This window comes from Phalacrocorax aristotelis, chromosome 5 (assembly GCF_949628215.1).
Source record: "Phalacrocorax aristotelis chromosome 5, bGulAri2.1, whole genome shotgun sequence".
NCBI lineage: Eukaryota > Metazoa > Chordata > Aves > Suliformes > Phalacrocoracidae > Phalacrocorax > Phalacrocorax aristotelis.
In genome coordinates, this window is record NC_134280.1 from 59,289,056 (window position 1) to 59,310,636 (window position 21,581).

The 21,581-nt window shown below is 37.4% G+C and overlaps 1 protein-coding gene across 10 annotated transcripts in view; it reads right to left on the minus strand.

Annotated features, from left to right (window-relative positions):
• The window catches only part of IRAG1 (inositol 1,4,5-triphosphate receptor associated 1), a 79,009-nt gene that overhangs the window by 50,489 nt on the left and 6,939 nt on the right, over positions 1–21,581 (minus strand). For 5 of the 10 annotated variants that reach the window (XM_075094810.1, XM_075094813.1, XM_075094805.1 and 2 more), the window contains exon 2: positions 3,905–4,010. The exons of 3 other annotated variants lie outside the window; for them this stretch is intronic. The gene's annotated coding sequence lies outside the window, so the exon portion shown is untranslated. Of the gene's footprint in view, positions 1–1,969; positions 2,023–3,904; positions 4,011–21,581 lie in introns of those variants that run through there. 2 more of the 10 variants (XM_075094812.1, XM_075094809.1) reach the window with 1 other exon arrangement.

The window sequence follows — 21,581 nt, forward strand, 5'->3', positions numbered from 1 at the left end:
CAGAGCACTTCCAGGTTGCAACCTCAGAGACAAGGGATAAATTTTAATATTCTGTCACAAAAATATTTTAAGGGAAGAAACTAATGAAAGCATAAGAACAACACAGCAAATGTCCCCCAGCTTCTAAAAACCTTCTGTCTCTCAAACTCAGTGGGTACAGTCTTCCTGAGGACTACAAGCTACCCATATAGCACTTGCTTTACAGAGCAGCATGACAGAATCACAGAATGGTAGGGGTTGGAAGGGACCTCTGGAGATCATCTTGTCCAACCCCTCTGCTTGAGCAGGCACACCTAGAGCAAGGGAAGCAAAGACAGGAAAGAATCTCTTCTTCTGCTTCCTCATAGCTCAGGACCACATAAAACCTGATGGTTTTCAATCATCTGCTTGAATGAGAGAAAGGAAAAGGTAGGTAAGGCAGAAAGTAAAATGTCCTTTTGATGCATGTCCAGCCTGATCTGATTGGAAGCACTCAAGAGAGTGTCTATCGTAATGGCTAGTTATGACACTTTGCTGAGACAAAAAAAGTTTGGGGGTGAGAGGTGATGCCGGTCCATTACAAACAAGAACAACTCCTACAACAAGGCATTTGGTTTGGTTATGTCTCCAAACCCTGATTAAAAAGAACAAAAAACCATTTTAGGCAGCCCGAAAGTTTCCTGATTCCACTTTTTTAAGTGGCAATTAGGAATCAATATTGTATTAATCAAACTTTTATTAATTATGCTTTTTTGGACGCAAAGTCTTTGTTTTCATTTTTTGTTTTTATTTAGCATTAGAAGAGTTTAAGGAAATAAAGTTATAAGTAGCATTACCTCCCTGCGAAAACAAATGGTTTTAAGAATTTTATACAAACTCACAAAAAATATGTTCTGATTCATTTGTAGTCTTTATCCATTCTGGGGTTTTCTTTGAACTAATCAGCTTAAGACAAAACTCCAGTAACATACTTTTATCTGGTTAAGTTTGTGCCTAAGATACTGGACCTAGCTCTCATATAGAAAGGACAGCCAAAGGGAGTTATGGGAAAGGACAGATGTGCAAGCTTCTTAGAGCAGAGGCTTCTCCCCAGTCATACCATTGCAAGAACCTGGCACTCCCCACATCCCGTGCTGGAGACAACAGCATGGCTGTGACAAAAGGACCGAAGGGAGGTGGCACTTCCTCAGGGATTCCAGACCTAAAAGCTTTTACCCATCTGTTCCCCCTCATCCAGTGGCTTGCATTCAGCATGACCTGCAGTTAATTTAGTTTAACTGGCAGCTGTTTCCAGGGTCACTTAAGGCATTCTCTCCGAAGTAGAGAACTTAGAGAACTAACATAGCCAAGAACTCTACAGCAGAAAAGAAAACAATTCATGTATCTCTTTCCCTGTCCCCCCATCTACATGTTTTGTTTTGTTCTTTTATTGCTCCCCTAGTACTTGTACATATTTCTTAGCCAAAGGCATGGAATCTTCCTCATTCAAAGTAGAAGAAATTGAAGTGAATATGAAGCCGTATGCTTTCACATAATAGTGAAAGCCACCTATATATTTCACTGAGCTTTCTAAGGGTTTATGCTCAAATCCTTGCATAGAGAAAACCATCCAACAATGAACCAGTTAAAGATTTAAAATTTTAATTACAGTAGATCCTTTACCTCACAGGAAAATATCGTCCAAAGCCACATATCAAAACTTTGCTATACATGAAGAACAAAGTGACCAGGCATGCCAGGTGTCAGACTTGGTCATGAAATAGTCTAACTGCCTAGCAGATCTTACCACCCAGAAGTTTTTAGATATGCCTCATGCATTTTAAATTACAATTAATCACTCTTAAACAAACTTGCTTTTATTATTTCAATAATTCTTTCCCTTGTTTTGTGTAAAAAACCCCAGAAAACCAGCACCCAAAAACCCACCCTCCCCCAAAACCCCCCACAATGTGAAAAAATCATACCACTCTACAATTCATAGATATTTTACCTTGTCCTACTTCTTACTACCTCTTTTGTTTTATTCCATCAGTGGGCTTTCACCTAGAAAGACAAGAACAAGACAACAAGCAGCAAAGCCCAGCCAGATTGCTGCTAGGAAACCAGCTGAGCTGAACTTTGGAGTACTTTTATATATGTGTGTGTGTGTGTGTGTGTGTGTGTGTGTGTGTGTGTGTGTGTGTGTGTGTGTGTGTGTGTGTGTGTGTGTGTGTGTGTGTGTGTGTGTGTGTGTGTGTGTATTTGGTGAAAAAGATAGTACATGTGATATATTAAGGACAAATTGGGCCCTGATTTATTAATTATTATGCACAAGTTAAAGAATTCAGCCTACAGTAGCAAATCTGATGATCAGAAGACTGTCAGATCTCAAGGCAGAACTGACACTTCTCTTAACTTTCAGATTCGTTTTGATAGACTTTAAGGAAATGCAGTTTAAAGGAAGAATGCGAATGTGGATTGGGTGGATATTTGCCATGGAGAATAAGGATTTCTAAGCATAAGGAACAGCATATAAGGAAGTGTGAAGATAAGAGTGGGAGAACAGTACATTAAGTATCGTTCAGGAGGGTAGTTCAAAAGAAATTGAGAGCTAGGAAGTATCTGGAGAAAACCCTATTTTCTTATAACATAAAGGCAGTGACCTTAAAATAGGAGAAAATCCAAAAAAGTTGAAACTGATATGCAAGTAAAAAACATTGCTCTCTTCCTCCTCCCAAACTACTTGAAAGAAACATGCAAATTTGTTTTGGAGGTAGCATCAATCTTTGTTCCATGGTCATGAAAGATGCCTCTGATGCAGGATCTGTGCATTCATAAATCACCGGATACACATTGCTAATGACAGTAGTATTAATAACACCAGGAGATAATATTATCACCAAACATGCCTTTGCCTAAATAAGCATCATGGATTCAGTAACACAGAGTCATCTGGGTTTCTTTTTCTTCTACTGCTTCTCGCAGATTTGGAGAAACCTGGACAGGTTTCTACTGTCTGGACTGCATGTATTATACATCACATTCTAGTTACACATTTATTTTTGTCTATGAGGTAGGCAGAGTTGGGAACTTGAGGCGGTATTTTCTCAAATTGCCACTTGACTGTATTCTTAGTTAATGTAAAAAGAGAACAAATTTGTTTGTGTGGAGGGGAGACAGATAAGATGAGGGAAAAAAAAATCATGTCCTTTGGTGCCAATTCATTCTTGTTAAGAAAAACCTTAAGGTTGTTACATTAAGTAATATTTTCAAATGCAATTTTTACAAATAATCATTCTGTAAATTATTCTGTTTTTAAGGACAGCTGGATATCAACTTTAAATAATTTGGAAAAAATTACTACGCAGGGTCTAACTTAGAAACATAAATAAGTTGAAGGCAATTAGGGCAGAACACTATTGCTTAGTGACCTAGGAGTCTTGTTACTAGTCAAGCAAAAAAATTTCCAAATGAAGAAGTTAAACAAAATTCATTCCCAATTACAAAGGGTAATCCCAGAAGGCATACTTTGTTGAACAAAGCAACAGTAAAACTCCTTCTTTGGGATCCTAAACTGTAATTGTAGTCTTTCAAGCAGGGAGATTATACTCAGCTCTCCATTTTGCATAAATAAGTGGCAAAACAGCAAAATAAGTATTTTATTCTCATTTTATGCTTCCTGGCCAAAATCAGATTCACAGTTGCTTACTTTAGTGATACATGTACACATTTTTGTTTGCATTGCAAAAATCAACACACCCAGAAGAGCATGAATGCATCTTACTTCCTTGTTTACCAAAAAAGAATTACAAATCCAGTTCCACTGAGTGTTTTTAAATATTGCTGTACACCAGGAAAGGAATAACTATAGCATCAGTTTATTCAAATAATCAGCCATTGTGTGGCCTTTGACTGCTGACTGCTTATTTGACTACAGTTAACTTACATGTTACCGTATGATGGTCAGACTGGAGGATCAATTCCCAGAATTAAGGAATTCTTCAGGTTGGAAGGTCATTGGGAGCAACCTCCTCCCTGAAGCAGGGTCAGCACTGAAACAAATAGATTAAGTTGCTTTGGACTTTGTCCAGTTGGAACTTGAAAACTTCCAAGGACAGAAATTGCAGAATTTCTGATAGGTCTGATCCAGTGTTTCATTACCCCCACAGTAATTCCTCCCCAACCCCTGCCCTTACATCCAGTCAGAATGTCCCTTGTTGTACTTTATGATCATTCTCCTGCCATGCACCTCTGTAACGTGCCTGAGTCCACCTTTTCAGTAACTTTTTAAGTATTGCAAGACTGCAATGATTTTTTTCTCCAGGCTCAGCAGTACCAGCTCACTCTCTCAGCATCCCCTCACATGATGTGTGCCTTCTGACTACCATAGTGGCTCTCCCTGGATTTGCTCAAGTTTGTCAACATCCTGGGGGCCAAAAACAAGATATGGTAAGCAACATCTGATTAAAATGTATTCCTACTCATCCTCCACAACTAATAAATGTATAGACCCTCAAGGAACTTCACTTGTAAAGCCAGGTGACATGTAATGGCAGTAGTATGAACTGCCTACATTGTTTGAATCTTTTTTCCACTCATCTGGTAGTTCATTCATCTAGACTGTAATGTCCCAAGTTGGATACAGGGATGCTATATATTAGATTACAAGAATTGCTGCTTTTGCTAGGAACAGGCCAATTTTATCCCTAGATTACACATTGACTCTGCAAGGCTAGCTGCCTGTGAAGAAGCAAAAACCAATATATATACCTTTTGCCTCCTGCTAACATATGATACAGAACTTTGAATAAGCAGTAACATTTTGGAATGCCATCTTTTAGGCTCTTCTGCTGGAAATAGAAACCACTTGAAAGCCAGCAGCTAGACTAATTTCTCTTATCAATATCTAGCTTAAGAAATGGGTCATAATAATTTAAAAAGAAATTAATCATACAAAGGATGATTGTTCAACATTATCCAAACCAGGGAGTGGGGGGAAGTTCTGAGTGTCTCATTCAGGTGTGATGTTGATGCAGAATCAAGGCCAAAAGCCCTGTTCCTGCTCAAAAGATCTATTAAAGCAATACAAGATTTTGCCAACATACTTTGCAGAAGGTCTTTTGCCGAATGATCTGCTGTTTTCTGTGGGCTGTGTTATTCCTTGCTACTGAAAGTATGCTTCTGGAACCATATTAAAAATATGCTGAAAAGTATCTTTCAGATGTAGTCACACAGTATTAATTTCACACTATGAAGTTCTTACAGTAAGCATTCCCTAAATGATTTATTTTTCATTTAAATTTAATTTTTAAAAGGTGTGAGGGGAAGAGGCAGCCTATTTACTGAACAGTTCAGCTTACGTGCTACATAAAGTCAGACTTTCAGTAGTTTGGAGGAAGCTTTTTTTTTTGTACTGGGATTTAAAAACAAAGACCCACAACATCTAGACACAGAAAGACCACCCTGTTAGTACTGAATTTAGCAAAAAAATTCTATGTCCATTTTACTGGCCAAGTTAGCAATGGATTGGATGCTTTCCAAGGAGGCACATATATTAGCTGAAACATCAACAAATTCCTCAGAGTTGTGTTTTCTCTTCAGCTAATTGTGCTAATTGAGACCGTTATAAATTTAAAGGTGAAACCAAAGTGTATCTTATTTAATGATTTGAGGGCTGCCTATGTATTCTGTCAGACAGAATGATGTAGTAATTAAGACTGAGGTAAAATAAATATTTGAAACTCCACACATCATTCATTAATAGTGTGTTAGCACAGAAACTGTTCCATTAGGCATGCTAATGGCACAGATGTTCTTGTATCTGATACAATAAAATATTGATTTGCATTATTTTGAAGGGTATTTCATCATGCAGCCACAGCACTGATTTAAACATCAGTCATAAATAACATTTGGTGAGCTTTGAGAGATGAACCCTTTTGCAAACAGCCCACATTATGGCTTTCCATACTTTGTTCAGATTTCCGATAGGAATCAGTGCATGTTTCAAACTCCTAATGCAGACAGTTATTGAAATAAAGAGATTGAGGGCAGCTGAGTTCTGACTGAAACTTTTAATAGAGCAGTGCATTATATTAGCATCACAACTAACTAACTACACAGGTACTTCAGCTGATTACTTAAAAGTAAGGTTCTGCCTACTGTCCCTAGTTTGAAATTATCAGTATCTCAGAAGGGAGACTTAATCTCAGGTAGCACTTGCAAGCCTCTCTCAAGTAATCTCTGGCTGTATCTCAGACTTAAATGTCATGATACACCCATGCTTTTAGATGCCAAACTCAGCTACTTGGCCTGAACTATCTGTAGTCCAATTAAGGAACAGAAAGTCTAGCAGGAGACTTCTCGGTGACTACAGACTAACACCCACAGCCAAAATTACAGAAGTAATTTGCCCTTGTTTTATCCTTATTTGACAGGCAGATGAGAGAGCTTCAGGAAAAATAAACCTGAGCTCTTTATTTTAATTGGGGAAAAGACAGAAAGCATACTGCTTATCACTTCAGAAAGAAGAGATTTTCTGACTTGCAGAGAGGATGGTCAGAAAACGAAAGCGAACAGTTGTTTCTGAGAAAAGAAAATCAAGTTCCCATTTCCTGTGTTCTCAAAGCTCTGCCCTTCGTCTTCATTGGAATCTAAAATGAGGAACGAGAGATTATTGCTAGCACAAAACACCAAAACCAACCAACCAAATAAACAAACCCCCAAAACCAAAACAAAACCAACCACCAGAAAAACCCCAACAGAAAAAACTCACCTGAGGGAAAAAAAACCCCCAACAAAAAAAACCCCAACCAAAACCCAATGATATTCCAGAGCTGTCTACCATACAAAGCCTTTACCTGCAGAATCCTGGGACTGGGAATACATGGGAACAAAAAATTGACAGTTCAACATTTTATTTTGCAGGTGCCCTTAAAAGTAAAGAGCTCTATTAGACCATCCACTCCAATAGCAGCTCAGTTACTCTATACTGCTTGACCTTCAAGGTATTAACACTGAGGAAGACCCAAAGAAGAATGTAACCATCTATTGCTGGTTTCCTCATTCTGAGGAATGGGCACTGAACATGGATTACACTAGTCATGTGTACTGAACACAGACTACACTAAAGTCAGCATTTTCAGATGTGCAACATCAAAGCTAAGCTCCTAACACCGGATTTAAGTGAATGAAGTAGTAAATTCCTCTTACTTTTAAATCCTTCTCAGCAGGATTTACAGGTATTCATATGGAAGAAATGAGGACCATTCCGGTTACTGGCTAAAGTTCTAGATTCAGGAGCTTTACAATTTGCACTCTAATTTGGAAGCTATCCTCATTGTCTTGCATCTGCTAGAAAGCATAGTAGAAAAACAATATTTCCTTTAATTTTCTTTAGAAATCTACCAAATGCAAAACTCTTAAGTCTTTAAGAACAGATGGTTTGCTATCCTTATTTTTGCAGTTTTCAACAGTGTTCTCCAAAACCAGGGAAGTTAATAATAAGGATCAAAGCTATCAGAAAGGAAGGAATTTTTACGGATTGACTGGCATGTACTGTACCAAAACCCCACATTTTTCTCGGTAATTAGACAGTTCAGAACAAAGCTTTGAGACAAACAACAGCTTTGCTCTTCTGGAATAGCACAAGCCAAATATACCAAAATGTTCCTCATGTCCAATTTGTCAAAATCTTTACCTGATAAAACTATTCAGCCAACACCATTCCATCACTGATTATATCCAGGATTTGATCCAAAAACAATGTACCAGCTTTATGCACAATCTCATCTCATCAACATCTAAAAAGCCCACACTCATATATTATGGTTTTATCAGTGTTGCACACCCTAGCAGAGGTGAGCTTAAACCAGAGAATTACTTCTGCAGGGAAAGAGAATTGTAGACTTTGAGGTTTACTTTTTTTATATACTAGGTTTTAAAATTTTGGCCTCAAAACCTAAAATGAAAATAGGAGAGGTGAGGAGGGGGTGAAAGGAACAGAGTTACTCATGGAAGAGACTTTAAAAGAGAAACAGGACATATCATGGGTCAAGATTTGCAATAGAAATATGAGATCCCACTCCAGTTGTTCTCTGTGTCTGTTCCAGAGTGCATAATCTCTACAGTAACAGCAAGTAAATAACACACATACTTGCCTTTCAGTCTTCTCAGTTTGCAACCAGTAGTTCAGCTCAAGCTGCTAATGACTAAGGTTGTATGATGTCCTGTTCCACTGTACCTGCTAAAAGTTTGATAACTTCCGGCAGAGGAGCATGGTGACAATGTGGGGGAGTAGCAGCTGCCACATCTTGATACTGAGCTAAATCTACCAGAATTCATCTTTCTTAGTCCTCTTTCATACCACTTTATCAGATATGTTAGAATCCAATACTGCTCTTGCCATTACTGTCTTAAGAAATTGTGATGTGTATCTAATTATGCTCATTTTATAACTTTTATATATAAAATCAGACAAAATGGTATTCTGTATTTGTCTACTTATAAACAATTTGTATACAATATACATACAGTCTGTATACATTGAGATTTATTGTTTTCCCATTTTTTATTCTTTCCTTATATGGAATAAACTAAACAAAGTTACATTAAATGTGGTTACTTTATTTTAAACTTAAAACAGTTGTAGAGAGTTATGGAATTAAAAAGATTCAATGATTCCAATATATTATGAAATAGAAAATACAAAACAAGGTAAAATACTTAGAAAATGTGTCTTAAAAGAAGATACAGCGAGTCATCGTAATTCTAACAATAACATAGAACTACGTAGATAAGACTAATCTAAAATGGAAGAAATGCTGAAATACCAATGCCTCAAAAGTTTTATTATTAGTCAAAGTCTGGGACTTTAGAATGCTCCTGAACAACATTCTGGCAAATGCAGAGACAAAAAGCTGCACATGAACTACCTGAGGTAGTGGAGGGCAAATAAAAAAACCTTAAAGAGACTGAGGTAAAGGCAAACAGTATAAGCAATGAATGATGCTCATTCTTTCCAAGCACCTCCCTCTGTATTTTGATGTTGACCTTGAAGCACTTTGCTTTATGCCAAAACAAAACAAACCTCTTGTTTGAGGACTGATTGCTTCATGATTTTATTATCATGTAAGGCTTTCATCCTAGTTCCTAACTTTAAGATAATAACTGTCCTACATAAGAAATTAATGCAATATTTTATTACTAGATAGATGCAGATATGAGAATGATTAATTAACACAGGGTGTATGGCATTCCAAACTTTGCTATTTCATTACATTTCTTTACAGAAGTCAACAAGCATTTTAACACAGACAATATGTATTTTCAAAGAGAGGTTTTGACAAAGTTCTCTGCCAAATGTCTTATGGAAACTCTGCTCTCACAGGACAAGAGGGAAAGACCTCTCGCAATTTAAAGAAAAAAACCCAAAGGGTAGGAGTTACAGGTCTGCCTTTCTCCTGCAGAGATTGCACTCCCACAGGGACTGTGGTGTTCAAAATAGCCATGAAGAATCTGGAAAAAGGGGTGTGTACAGCTGATTAAAAGAAGAGATGGGATCTACAGCCAGCCAAGGCAATTTATGGGATATTGAGCACCTGAATTATAAAATGGCAGGTGAAATACTCTGCTGAAAAATGCAGATCAATGCACACAGGGAAAAATAACCATAAAATATACTTAGCTAAATCAGAACCCATCATTATGTTTCACCAGTCAGGAAAGAGATCTGAGTCATTTTGGATAGTTCTCTGAAAATAACATTCAGCAGTAGCCAAAAAGGCAAAAATGTTAAGAATTAGTAGGAAAGAACTGAGAACAACATAGATTATGAGCATATTATGCCCAAATCTTCAAAACAGTTCTAGTCATATCTTGAAAAAATACAACATAAATACAAAGGGTACATAGAAAAAAGAATCATCAGAAATAACAAATGGTTTCCATGCAAAAAAACCAGAGCACAACTTGAAAATGGGACACTTCTGGACAGAAACAGCTTAGAAATATTTAAAAAATCATGAACAGACCAGACAGTGTGGCCTATTAATGATTTACTCACAATTTCTCACAATACACAAGGATGAGAATGCCAAAAGCACTTAGGCAATAGCTTAAGTACAAAAGAAACTCCTACACATAGTATAAAATTAAATAATTGAATTTGTTATCACAGGAAGTTGTAAGAGAATTGAAGCATATAAGTGAGATCAAAAAGGGATTAGATGCATTCAGAGGAGAGGTACAGTAGTAGTTATACAGCCTCTGGATCTGGAAAGCCCTAACTTGCAGATGGTTGAAAACAGTGAGGGTAGAGAACGTTCCTGCTTTTGGCATAATGTAAATGTGATGCTCATGTGGGATCTGGTGAATGGTTTGCATGACCTGGATATGCAGTTCTAGTGTTCACTGGTAGAAGCAGTGAACAAAGGAAAATTTAATAAAGAGTCAATAAAGGAAAATTGCCATTACGCCCATTATGAGTAGTTAGCAGTGCTGAAGGAAGGGATGGATAGAGCAACAGAGAGAAGAAAGTAATGGGAGAACAAGACTTTTTCTTACATTTTTCTAGTCAATACAAGACAGTACATACTAAGACCACATCCAGGACTAAGATCCTGCTGCCACAGGATGGTTCTGTGCTGGATTCCTAAGTAGTCTTCTTGAAGAAGTAAACATATCTTAGACTGAAGAATGTTTGGCATCTCCCTGCTTTGTCATGTGTTAGATTGTTGCATATGAACAAACTTCGGATGTTTTTAAAAGGCTATTTGGGTGGCAAGCCACTGAAAGTATTTTCAGTTCTTTAAGATTCATCATACAAATAGTGAATTTCATATGCGAAAAGACGTTGAGCTAGCAGTTTTCAAACTTTGTAGTCTTACATATACGTACACACATTTGCTTGCACACACACTAAGTGACATTTCTAATTTTATAGCTGTATGAAGCAAATTCTATTTGACTGCAATACTGTTTAATAGAAGACACAGGTAGAAATCAATATAGAATCTTCTTCCTCTCCTTTTTTCCCCAGAAGATCAAGAAACTGAGATTGGTATGAAGTTTTACATGCCCCTTGATTACAAAGGATTATTGCTGTTCTCCGTCTTTTTCCCTTCTTATTATCTTAGCCTACCAGTTTCTTCCTTTGCCATCCCCTTACCTATCACATATATTCAGTTGCACAGTGCTGCCTACATTCCTGCTACCAATGCCTCACATGTGGCTGAGTCAGAAAAAACATGAAAATAATATCTTCTCAAATCAGCAGTACAAGCTGAGGGAATGTTTTCAGACGCTTTTGTAACTCCCACTGTTTTTCTCCTACAGAATCTATACCAGCAGAGTGCAAAGGAATAAATAAAATTTTCTGACATAAAGGCTGGAAGTATCTCTTCTCTTTCTCCAATTAACATTTCTCTCTAGTTCAGCCACTATAAAAATCAGGTCTCAGTAGGCAAGGAAATGTAATATTTCCCTTGTATACCTAGTAAGCTGAATCTGTAAGATAAATTCCACAGTGTCATTGCTTTAACAACAAAGAGACAATATATATCATTATAACTTTTCATGCGCTATGGCTAGATTCTACATCATAGGCTAACTGTACATAGATGACTAACAGTCCCTGCACAAGATCAAAGCAGACAAACTACATTTAGTTCTTGTCTACCAAACCTCATAAGCAACCTGCTTCCTTTTCCAGTAATGAAAAGCACAGTCAAAGCTTCCACTCACTACAGAAAGGCCTTGAAGAGACAGACTGTACATTTTGTTTGCCTCCAAACTTCCAAGTTTTCCCTGTGCTGGACTGCTGCAACACTAAGTTAAATATTAGGCCTTTAACATTAGGGGCCACATCTTGTCCTCCTGTTGTAAGGGCTGCAGGATTAGACTAACATAAAATCTCAGGAGAACAGACAAGCAAAGGAATGTGATACCAAGCAGGGAATGATTCTTGTTTTTAAAGAGTTATTATGCTTCATTCATGGTCTCTGAATACCTATTCCATGATTACCTTCACCAAGCAGTTACTCTGAAAGCAGCATCTGTCTTTTGGGGTGGGGGGAGTGTATCTTAATATAAGCACAATAATTGTACATTAAAGAACATAAAGTAATTCATTTCTAAAATAAAAAAGCCAAAATTCTTATCCCCTGACATCACAAGAACTTTGCCTGACTTCTCAGGATATGACCAGTATTAGAATTTTAGAAAAATAATGTCATCTGTTGATAACAGACTAGTAAGGACCTGCAATACTGCCCCCTTTTCAACCAAATAAATTTAAATGAAACATCATGTTTTCTAGAAAACTATATAACTTTCCATGCTTTTACCCTATATTTGGGTTCTATTGTCTAGTACGACCCTTGTTATCTTCCAGACCATCTTCTCCAGCTACATATCAAAATGCAAACTGGTAGCTACAGCTGAAACAGCTCATGAAACTAAGTAAAGCTTTATTTTGAGAAACTAGCCAAACAATTCTTTTCAATCCCAGTAATAAAGGTTTTAAAATTTATTGTGGAAGAGAAGAGAAAAAGTGGAATAACAATTAGTATTAATGCAGAATTGGTTTGGACAGGAATACACTCTTTGAGTTCACTGCCTCTTCAGCTGAGGTGGGTGAAACACAGGTTGAATTGTATCTTTATGGCACACAAAGTATAAATTTTTCAGTAGTGAGAATCTGTCCAACAGAACTGTAGCACTCCTAACATAATATGAATAAATGAGCCAAGGCTGGGCTTGTTGACCTTTTTTACACATGCACTCAAAATACAAATTGCAAATGAATGTCTGAGGATAGAAAATAGCATTATATCACTGATTTATTAAAAATTATTTGCTTCCATTAGAGTTTTGTCCTGTTTCCTCTGTTTGGCTGTAAAGACAAATTGTCTTAAGAATAATTCAATTTAATTAAACTACAAAATATTTTTTATACATCATTACAGCAACAGATTTATTTTAAAGGAAATATACGTAATTTCATTCTACCTTGTGTGATTGCTGCCATAGTCAGTTTTACACATATGCCTTTTCCTATTCAGAAGGTTGTATTCTAGTTGTTGTCTTTGGCCCAGGGTGGAATTGTTAAGAAACGTTAGCCACCATCTTTATCACATACGTATTCCAGGTTCAAGGTTTCTGTGATGCAAACACAATGCTTTAGTATCAAACATTTAAGATGGTATATTTTCTTCAAGTTAAAAATCATCAGGATTGAGAACTTTATCGAAGCAAAATATATCCACATTTGCTACAAAGTAGGAGCAAAATAGAACTTCTTCATTCTATCACCATGATGACAATTTCTTCAAGGAAAAAAGAAGAGGGGTTTTTAACTTGTTTTTGCTTTGGCACATAAAAAAGCATTAGAGAACTTCTGGAAAGACTAATAGTTTTTCAAAAATTCAGTTCTCATCTTAGTATTCCTCTTCCCCTTGAAGCTCTCATGTTTGCAGCTTTCCCTTAGAAATTATGTTTTGGTATCCAATATGAAATTTTCTCCAGTTTATTTATATCTCTTTATCAATTCAGTTCAATTGAAGTGAACATTAGCTTTACATTAGTCCCATTATAGTTATTAGAGCTGATATAAAGAAAGCAAAACTTGATAAACTGAGGAAGTGATTTTTTTTCTTACAGACAATGCAGATACTTGCTTTTACTTGTCAACTGAAAATGCTGTTTTCATTCAAAGATTCATCAATTTGGATATAGCTAGATACAGTTGCTAAATACTGATCTAAGATTTCTTTCAAATGTTTCTATCAAAACCAGTAACACCAAATTTTATGTTCTTTGCAGGGAAAGGAGCAAGAGAAGAAAAAGAGCCCAGACCTACTGCATTCTATACATCATCTTTAAAATAGTGTTATTATAATACCACATGCCTTCAACAGATTGAGAGGCATGAGAATATGTATAAAGGGGACCTTTCATGGAGACTTTAGCCTAAGGCCATTTGTCTCCTGAAGTTTTCTGTTTGGTTGGTTGGTTTGGTTTTTTCTTTGTTTTTAAATCAACTTAAGTTCCTGCAGTAAAATCAGTAACTTGATTTAGGCTTTCTGGAGGAACCTCCCTCTTCTCAGCTGACTACAGGGAAAGCCCAGGGAGACAAATTTCATTAGGCTAAAATTAAACTTTTTTTATATAATCCCTTTTCCTGAAGGGATTTACTTTGGATTACCTTCCAAATGAATTGCTTGAGGCAGGAGAAGGAAGAGTGGGCTAAAGAGACATGGCTTCTATCCTTTTCCTAATTCTTGATTTTATTGGGTAAGAAATTAAATTCTTAAAGAATACAAAATGTAATTCTCTTTATTAGTCTTCTATCCAAATCCCAGGCTGAAGTCATTGGGAGAACATCTTCCCAATACTTTTGCCTCACAAATCAAAAGAAATGAGAAAGCTAGAACTAGAGTTACTTGGTTTTCTATAAACAGTTAATGTATGTTCCACTAACCTTTTTATCATATCTTGCCTTTATTTCTTCTTTATATGTAACAACTGACTCCAAACAAATAATACTTGGCAAGCTGTCTTAACAAGATATGCAATGTCAATATCTATGCAAAAAAAAAAAAATTTAAATCTACCTAAAGGTCAATTAATACCAATCATACCATTTGATCTATGTAAATAAGATGTCAAATTGTGTTGAACTTGTTTCTACAGCACATAAAGTTTTCCAACACAAACTTTTTTGTTGTTGTTAATGTTTCTTAGTCAGAACAATGTTTATTTTCATTTCCATGGCGCTTAATGGTAACCCACAAATTCATTTTCTAAGTGTTCCCTCCAAGTGTTTTGTTTTTAACCCTCTTGGAGAAACAAAAATATATTTTTACAGAACGAAGAGGGTAAAGTTACTAACTGAACATGACATTTATGTTTTTGCTAAAGGAATTATTTAAATTTAAAGTCAGACCCAGCTGTGATTTTTTTTTCCAAAATTCTCATTATCTGGGTAACTTAGAAATGATTTTCTGAAGAAACAACAGAATCTAGAAGATAAACACAGCAACTACAACACTTTCCATAACAATTCATTTGCCAACCTGAGTGAACGGTACCACACTTTTCTACCACCCACATGAAAGAAAAAACACTTCAATTCTAAATGCATGTTAAGCATGCTTTTGTACTGACTTGAAGCGAAAAGCAAATTTCAATCACATAGCTTGTTTTAATTGCAACCAATGCCTTAAATAAACATTGTATTGCAGAGCTTCATGAATTTTCAATGACAGAGTAACCAATTACACAATATTAGTGCTTCTGGTATTAAAAATTACATTTTCTTCTACAATTTTTGCAGCAGAGTGGAGTAATGAAATTTCATTTAATTTCAGGTTCATACTCTGTGTTCATTTGTATTTCTGCAACTATACGAAGCCAAAAATCAGGCATTAGTAAGTCACATAACTTTTCTAGTCAATTTAGTCTGCAAAGGCATGCAGAAGTTATTTGCTCAATTGACTTTCACAAAGCTGCACAGTTGTAACCATTACTATGAAGGGTTAATATTCCTTAGGGAGGTCTGTATATTGAAAACATGCTGAATATGCTTTACATTGGTACATAACTCAATTTTTATAACTGAGTGGAACGTGGACATTTGTCCAATTTAAATCATTATTTCATAGCACAAATGCAGCAGGAAATAGTAGATGTGTTTCAGAAAGCGAGGGATAATGACATGTATAATGACTGTATAATGACGTCTTTCACTATATCCTGCAAATATTTTGAGGAACGCTGAAGTTTTTGCGGTATTTGTTTCTCAAAAGACATATTTAGGAACCTCAGAACATTCAAAATACTAGCAACATAATTCTTCAGCTTTTTCAAATAAACACTTGCTAATATAGCTAAGATTTACCACTGTGAAGAAAAAATTATCATTCCCCAATGCACTTAAGTGAAACTGGCCACTGTATCTTCTTCACCTGAATTGTTTATCAGATGTTGATATCATGTAATACTGCTTCAGGTTAGGTGCTAATTATTAAAGTCACCATAATAAAACTCATCACATTATCTAACAGTAGCTGTCTGGTCTTCTGCGCTTCTGAACTAAATCTCACTTTCATCACATACCCAAACCATATTGCACTTTCAGTTACCAAAAATGCAGTTACATACTGAGTTTTATGACATAACTTCAATCCCTGAACATCCATCTAGGCAGAACATTGAACTCTGTGGGAATTATGTTTGACAGTTATGGACAAAAATATAGCTTTTGCATATTAGTTATGCAATCCATCAATGATTTTTAACTTCTAGTTCACTAACTTCAGTTTCTGATCTGGACTGGGAAGGTTTAACATTTTCACAGACAGTAAGCTATCACTGTTGACCTCAATAGAAGAGCGTACAAACACAGAAATTTGTGTTATGGAATGCTATGAAAACATTTATATATATATTCTCCTCTGTGACTTTTATACTATTTTTATAAACAAATTAAAGTTGGTTTATGAAGCAGCACGTACTTTAAAAACTAGCACCACCACCCAAGGGTGTTGAGAGAGCTGGCTGACATCATCGCAAGGCCGCTCTCCATAATCTTTGAGAAGTCATGGAGAACGCGGGATGTCCCAGAGGATTCGAGGAGGGCAAATGTTACCCCTATCTACAAGAAGGGCTCAAGGAAGGATCCGGGTAACTATAGGCCCATCAGCCTTACTTCAATCCCAGGGAAAGTTATGGAACGAATCCTCCTGGGGGCCATCACAAGTCAATTGAAGCATATGATTGGGAAAAGCCAACATGCCTTCACTACGGGCAGATCGTGCTTGACTAACCTGGTGGCCTTCTATGACAAAGTGACTTGCCTGGTTGACAGGGGGCGGGCAGTGGACATTGTCTACCTGGACTTCTCCAAGGCCTTTGATATGGTCCCCCACAGTCTCCTCCTGGAGAAATTAATGTGTTATGGCCTAGACAAGTGGTCTGTGCAGTGGGTGGGGAACTGGCTGACAGGCCGCACCCAAAGGGTGGTGGTAAATAGCTCTTTCTCAAACTGGCAACCTGTCACTAGTGGAGTCCCCCAGGGATGGATATTGGGCCCAATGTTATTCAATGTCTTTATAAGTGATCTGGATAATGGCATCAAGTGTAGCCTGATGAAGTTTGCTGACGACACCAAGTTGACTGGGGAAGTAGACACTCCAGAAGGGAGAGCTGCTCTGCAGGGAGATCTGGATAGGCTGGAAGAGTGGGCCAGCAAGAAACTTATGGAGTTCAACAAGGAAAAGTGTAAGGTCATGCACCTGGGAAAACATAATCTGGGAGCGCAGTACAGACTGCGATCCACCTGGCTGGAGAGCAGCTCTGTGGAAAGGGACCTGGGGGTCCTGGTGGACAGAAAGCTCAACATGAGCGAACAGTGTGCTGCTGCAGCCAAGAAGACCAACAGGATGCTGGGTTGCATCAAAAAGGGCATCACCAGCAGAGATAAAGAAGTCATTATCCTACTCTACTCAGCGCTTGTCAGGCCGCACCTGGAGTACTGTGTACAGTTCTGGTCCCCTCTATACAAAAAGGATATGGACAGGCTGGAAGGGGTCCAGAGAAGGGCCGCCAAAATGTTCAAATGGGAAGCTGCCATATGAGGATAGGCTGAAAGTACTGGGTTTGTTCAGCCTTGAGAAAAGGAGGCTCAGAGAGGATCTCATCACCGTGTACCAGTACTTAAGGGGTAGTTACAAAGAAGATTGAGACTCCCTTTTTACATGGAGTCTCATGGAGAGGACAAGGGGGAATGGACACAAGTTGCTCTTGGGGAGATTCCGATTGGACAAAAGAGGGAAATTTTTCACACTGAGGACAGTCAACCATTGGAATGATCTCCCCAGGGAAGTGGTTGACTCGGCCATGTTGGACACCTTCAAGAGTTGTTTGGACAGGGTGCTGGGCCATCTTGTCTAGACCGTGCTTTTCCTAGAAAGGTTGGACTAGATGAGCCCTGAGGTACCTTCCAACCTGTGATTCTGTGAATCTGTGAAATAGTCAATATAACATGTTAATCAACCAAAAAAAAGGACTGAAATATTTTTAAAAATTGTCAGAATAACAAGAGCTGACCTGCATAACTCCTATTAATTTCACTGGATGAGACCTGCTGAGAAATTAGCCCTACTGTTTCAAATAACAGAAGTAAAATTTAAAATGCAACCAGAAAGCTACCTCAGAGGAATTTAAGGTCTGGAACTGCCATGACCAGCATAGTGCCCTGTAGCACAGGTGAAGAAAGCATAATGAAAATTCAGCAGGCTGATGGTTGAAATGTTGTAGGCAGCAGCTTCCCGTTTTAAACATTAAAAGAAACGAATTTCATGTTACCTAGACAGAAAAGGGGTTTTGTTGTTTATTGAAGCAAAACAAACAATTCCTCCCAAACTAGAAAGAAAACAGGATGTTACCACAGGTTAATTTCTTTCAAATAATCACAGAATAACTAATCAGTGACTAACAGAAATAAAGTATGTAGCCAGTTTGCCTAAAAACAAATGAGATCTTCTTCTGCCATTTTTTTACCGATATTAACTTCAACAAAAAGGGCCTCTAGAAATTTCTAAAGTGAGCCAAAGGAAGCCAGAGGGGCAGATCTTTAAGAAGATCACTATCTCTCTTTGTTTTTGTGAGCATCTGTTTAGTGTTGCTGTTTTTTGCAATGTTGTTTAAAACCCATGAAATTGGGGGGTGGGGGCTGGGGGTGGGTGGGAAGAGAGCACACATGATCTGATCCATAAAATCAATATTTTCATACTCTGAGTAATCTTCAGAGAAAGAATCCAGTATTTTGCTGTATATTTTCAAGAAAAAATAAATCTATGACAGGTGATAAAAAGACTACCTAAAGGAGCAGGTACAAGTGAGCAGCGTCTGTGATGCTGGAGTCTTGTCAACCTTAGAGCTTGCATACTGACCTCATATATGTACAAAGGGACATCATTAGTGGATAAACCACTTCAGTTGCAAGGAAGTTTTCAGAGAACAGATTCTTGATTCTCGGCTGCCTTCTTCAAACGACCAGAAATCAGATGACGACTGCTGTCTCTAGATATTACTTTCTTCTCCCTGGCTGAGCTTCAAAACATCTGTTATATAAGGAAAGTCTAATCAGAATGGCTGCCTCTACCTGGCTGGCTGACATTTATTCATCATGGGAAGAACCTGTCCACTAACAACATTCCCATGAGCCCAACTGACATGCCTGAAGAGCAGATTGAGCAGAGTCTATAGCTTGATCCCAATGACTGCAGAAACCTCAGATCTTTTCCCTTTAGGCATTGCAGCCTGGATAGAAATAAAATCTGCAAAATAGATGAGGGTCTGTTTTACAATCTAACAGTGCTCTGCACTGCTTTGGAAAGATGACAAACATATGGACTGCCACCAACTATTAGAACTTAGTGTGAAATCACAGGAGAGTTATCAGCATGTAGCTTTCATGATCTGTTTCACACACATTTGCAAAAGTTTTCCAAAATAAAGTCAAGATACCTGTGCACAGACACTTTTGTAACCTGTGTCTCTCTACGTTAAGAAACAAATTGTTTCTAAGTTGCTGAGCAAACAAAACCTGTTCTTCAGTTATTTTATTTTAATGATTTTGCATCTTATCTCCCTCATCATAATAAGCTCACTTGTGTCCTAATCTCCTGCCAGTCTGGAGGGACAAGAGACAGCATTTGCTATGCCTAGTTTTGAGCTTCACACATGCCAGGTTGCCAGGTGGCGGATCAAACAGAATCAATGATTATTTCAGCTCACAGTGGAGCCTTTCCCCCTTAGCAGCACTAAGCTGGGTCTCTCCTCTCTTACCATACCACTCATTTTCACTTGTAGGAACATAATACTTCTGAGATCATCTCTTGCCAAATTCAGCAAGTGGGACAAGTTCAAAGGCTACTGGGAGGGAATGAAGGGAGGGCAGGGAAGAAGGGGGAAGATAGTTGGCTGACAACCAGAATAACAGCACAATCTCTATTCCAAGGAAAACAAGACCAAAAATAGATATTGGAAAGAATAAATGCATAGCTAACACTTAAAGAAGGCTAGCGGACTATATACGAGAAATGTGTCTCTACCAATAGCCACATAATTCTTTTTTTCCTTGAAAAAAGCTTAGCAGCCATGTTGTCTGTTCAACCTCCCTCTTCCCCCCTGCACTGCAGTAACTTTTGAAGCTGGTGAAGTTTCAACCAAAGCTGACCCAGGGTATGGCAGGTATCAGGCAGTTTATATTTCTATGACAGATGCAAGTTCAGGGGTACAGCATTTGAAACAGAGACTATGCAAAATAGCTTTGAAAAATAGAATAAACTGATGTTGTAACAGTTGTGGCAAGAATGCTATATGCATACTGTGGTTTGTTAGGTATACCAATCAGGTTATTCATATAACCATGTATTGTCAACAGCAAAAGTTACACTATTGCAAATGAAGGATAGATATGCTAATTTTACAGCCACAGTATGAGTGACCATAGAAGCATCCCCGAAGCTCGACATAAGAGATAATCACTGGAATCCTAAGAAAAAATTAATAAACAAGTATCAATAAATATTTATGGATCTAATCTTTGGACTCCTCTACGAGACGTGTTAAAAACAAAACAAAACAAAACCACAATCAGCCCTGTTGACATTTTTGTTTAAGAATAAACCCATTTGGAAGATGATTGTCCAGTGCCTCATGCAGAACAGTTAAGAAGGAAAGTAAACAAAGAACCCACATAGAGGTTGAAAAAGACGCATGCTTCCACGTGCATGGAATTTTGTGCAGCTCTAAAGCTACACAATGTCAAATTTCTCAACAGTTAAAAACAAAATTGAAATATTAAAACTAAATCCCAAAGATACTCAAAATTCATTACGGAAAAATACTGTAAAGAGGTTGCAAATACAAGGTATTCTCTAGTAGATATGAGAGAAGTGCTACAATCTACATAACATTGCAACTCTTATTTTGCGAAAAACTACAAGCCATGTACATGGTAGTAGTTTATTCAGACTTTACAAAAACAGAGTAGCCCAAATGTACTTAGCAGTATTAGAGAATTTAGGTGTGCCCTCAAACTACAGGGTACCATAGTGCCTGTAAGAATCACTTCATCTATGTGTTTACCAGCATTGTGGCCCTTAAACAAGAACATTAATCACTATCTAACAACTCAAAAATTAAAAATAGGTACTTCTACCACTGATACACATTCTAGATATCAGACCTCTCAAGAGGACTTCAAACCATATGTTAAGGAAAACACTTGAAATAATTATGTGACTGTTGTGGATTACCGTATTCAAACTGAACAGCACACCATTATGCAGTTTGAGCCAATCTCATTTGAACCTTGAGGACTCTTCAAACAATTAGGAATAGAGAATAGAACAGTTATATTGCTTTCAAACAAAGTTCCATTTTTTCCAAGTCTCTTCTCTGTTTAACTTATTCCTCAGTAGAAGATAAAACAAGGCATAGAAATGCCTGAAGTAACAATTCAATTCCGTAACTAAACTTATAGTTGCCAAAACGACATGCCTCCTTTACTGGCTATGTTTTATGAAGGAAGTTGAATTTCCTGCTCTCTTCAA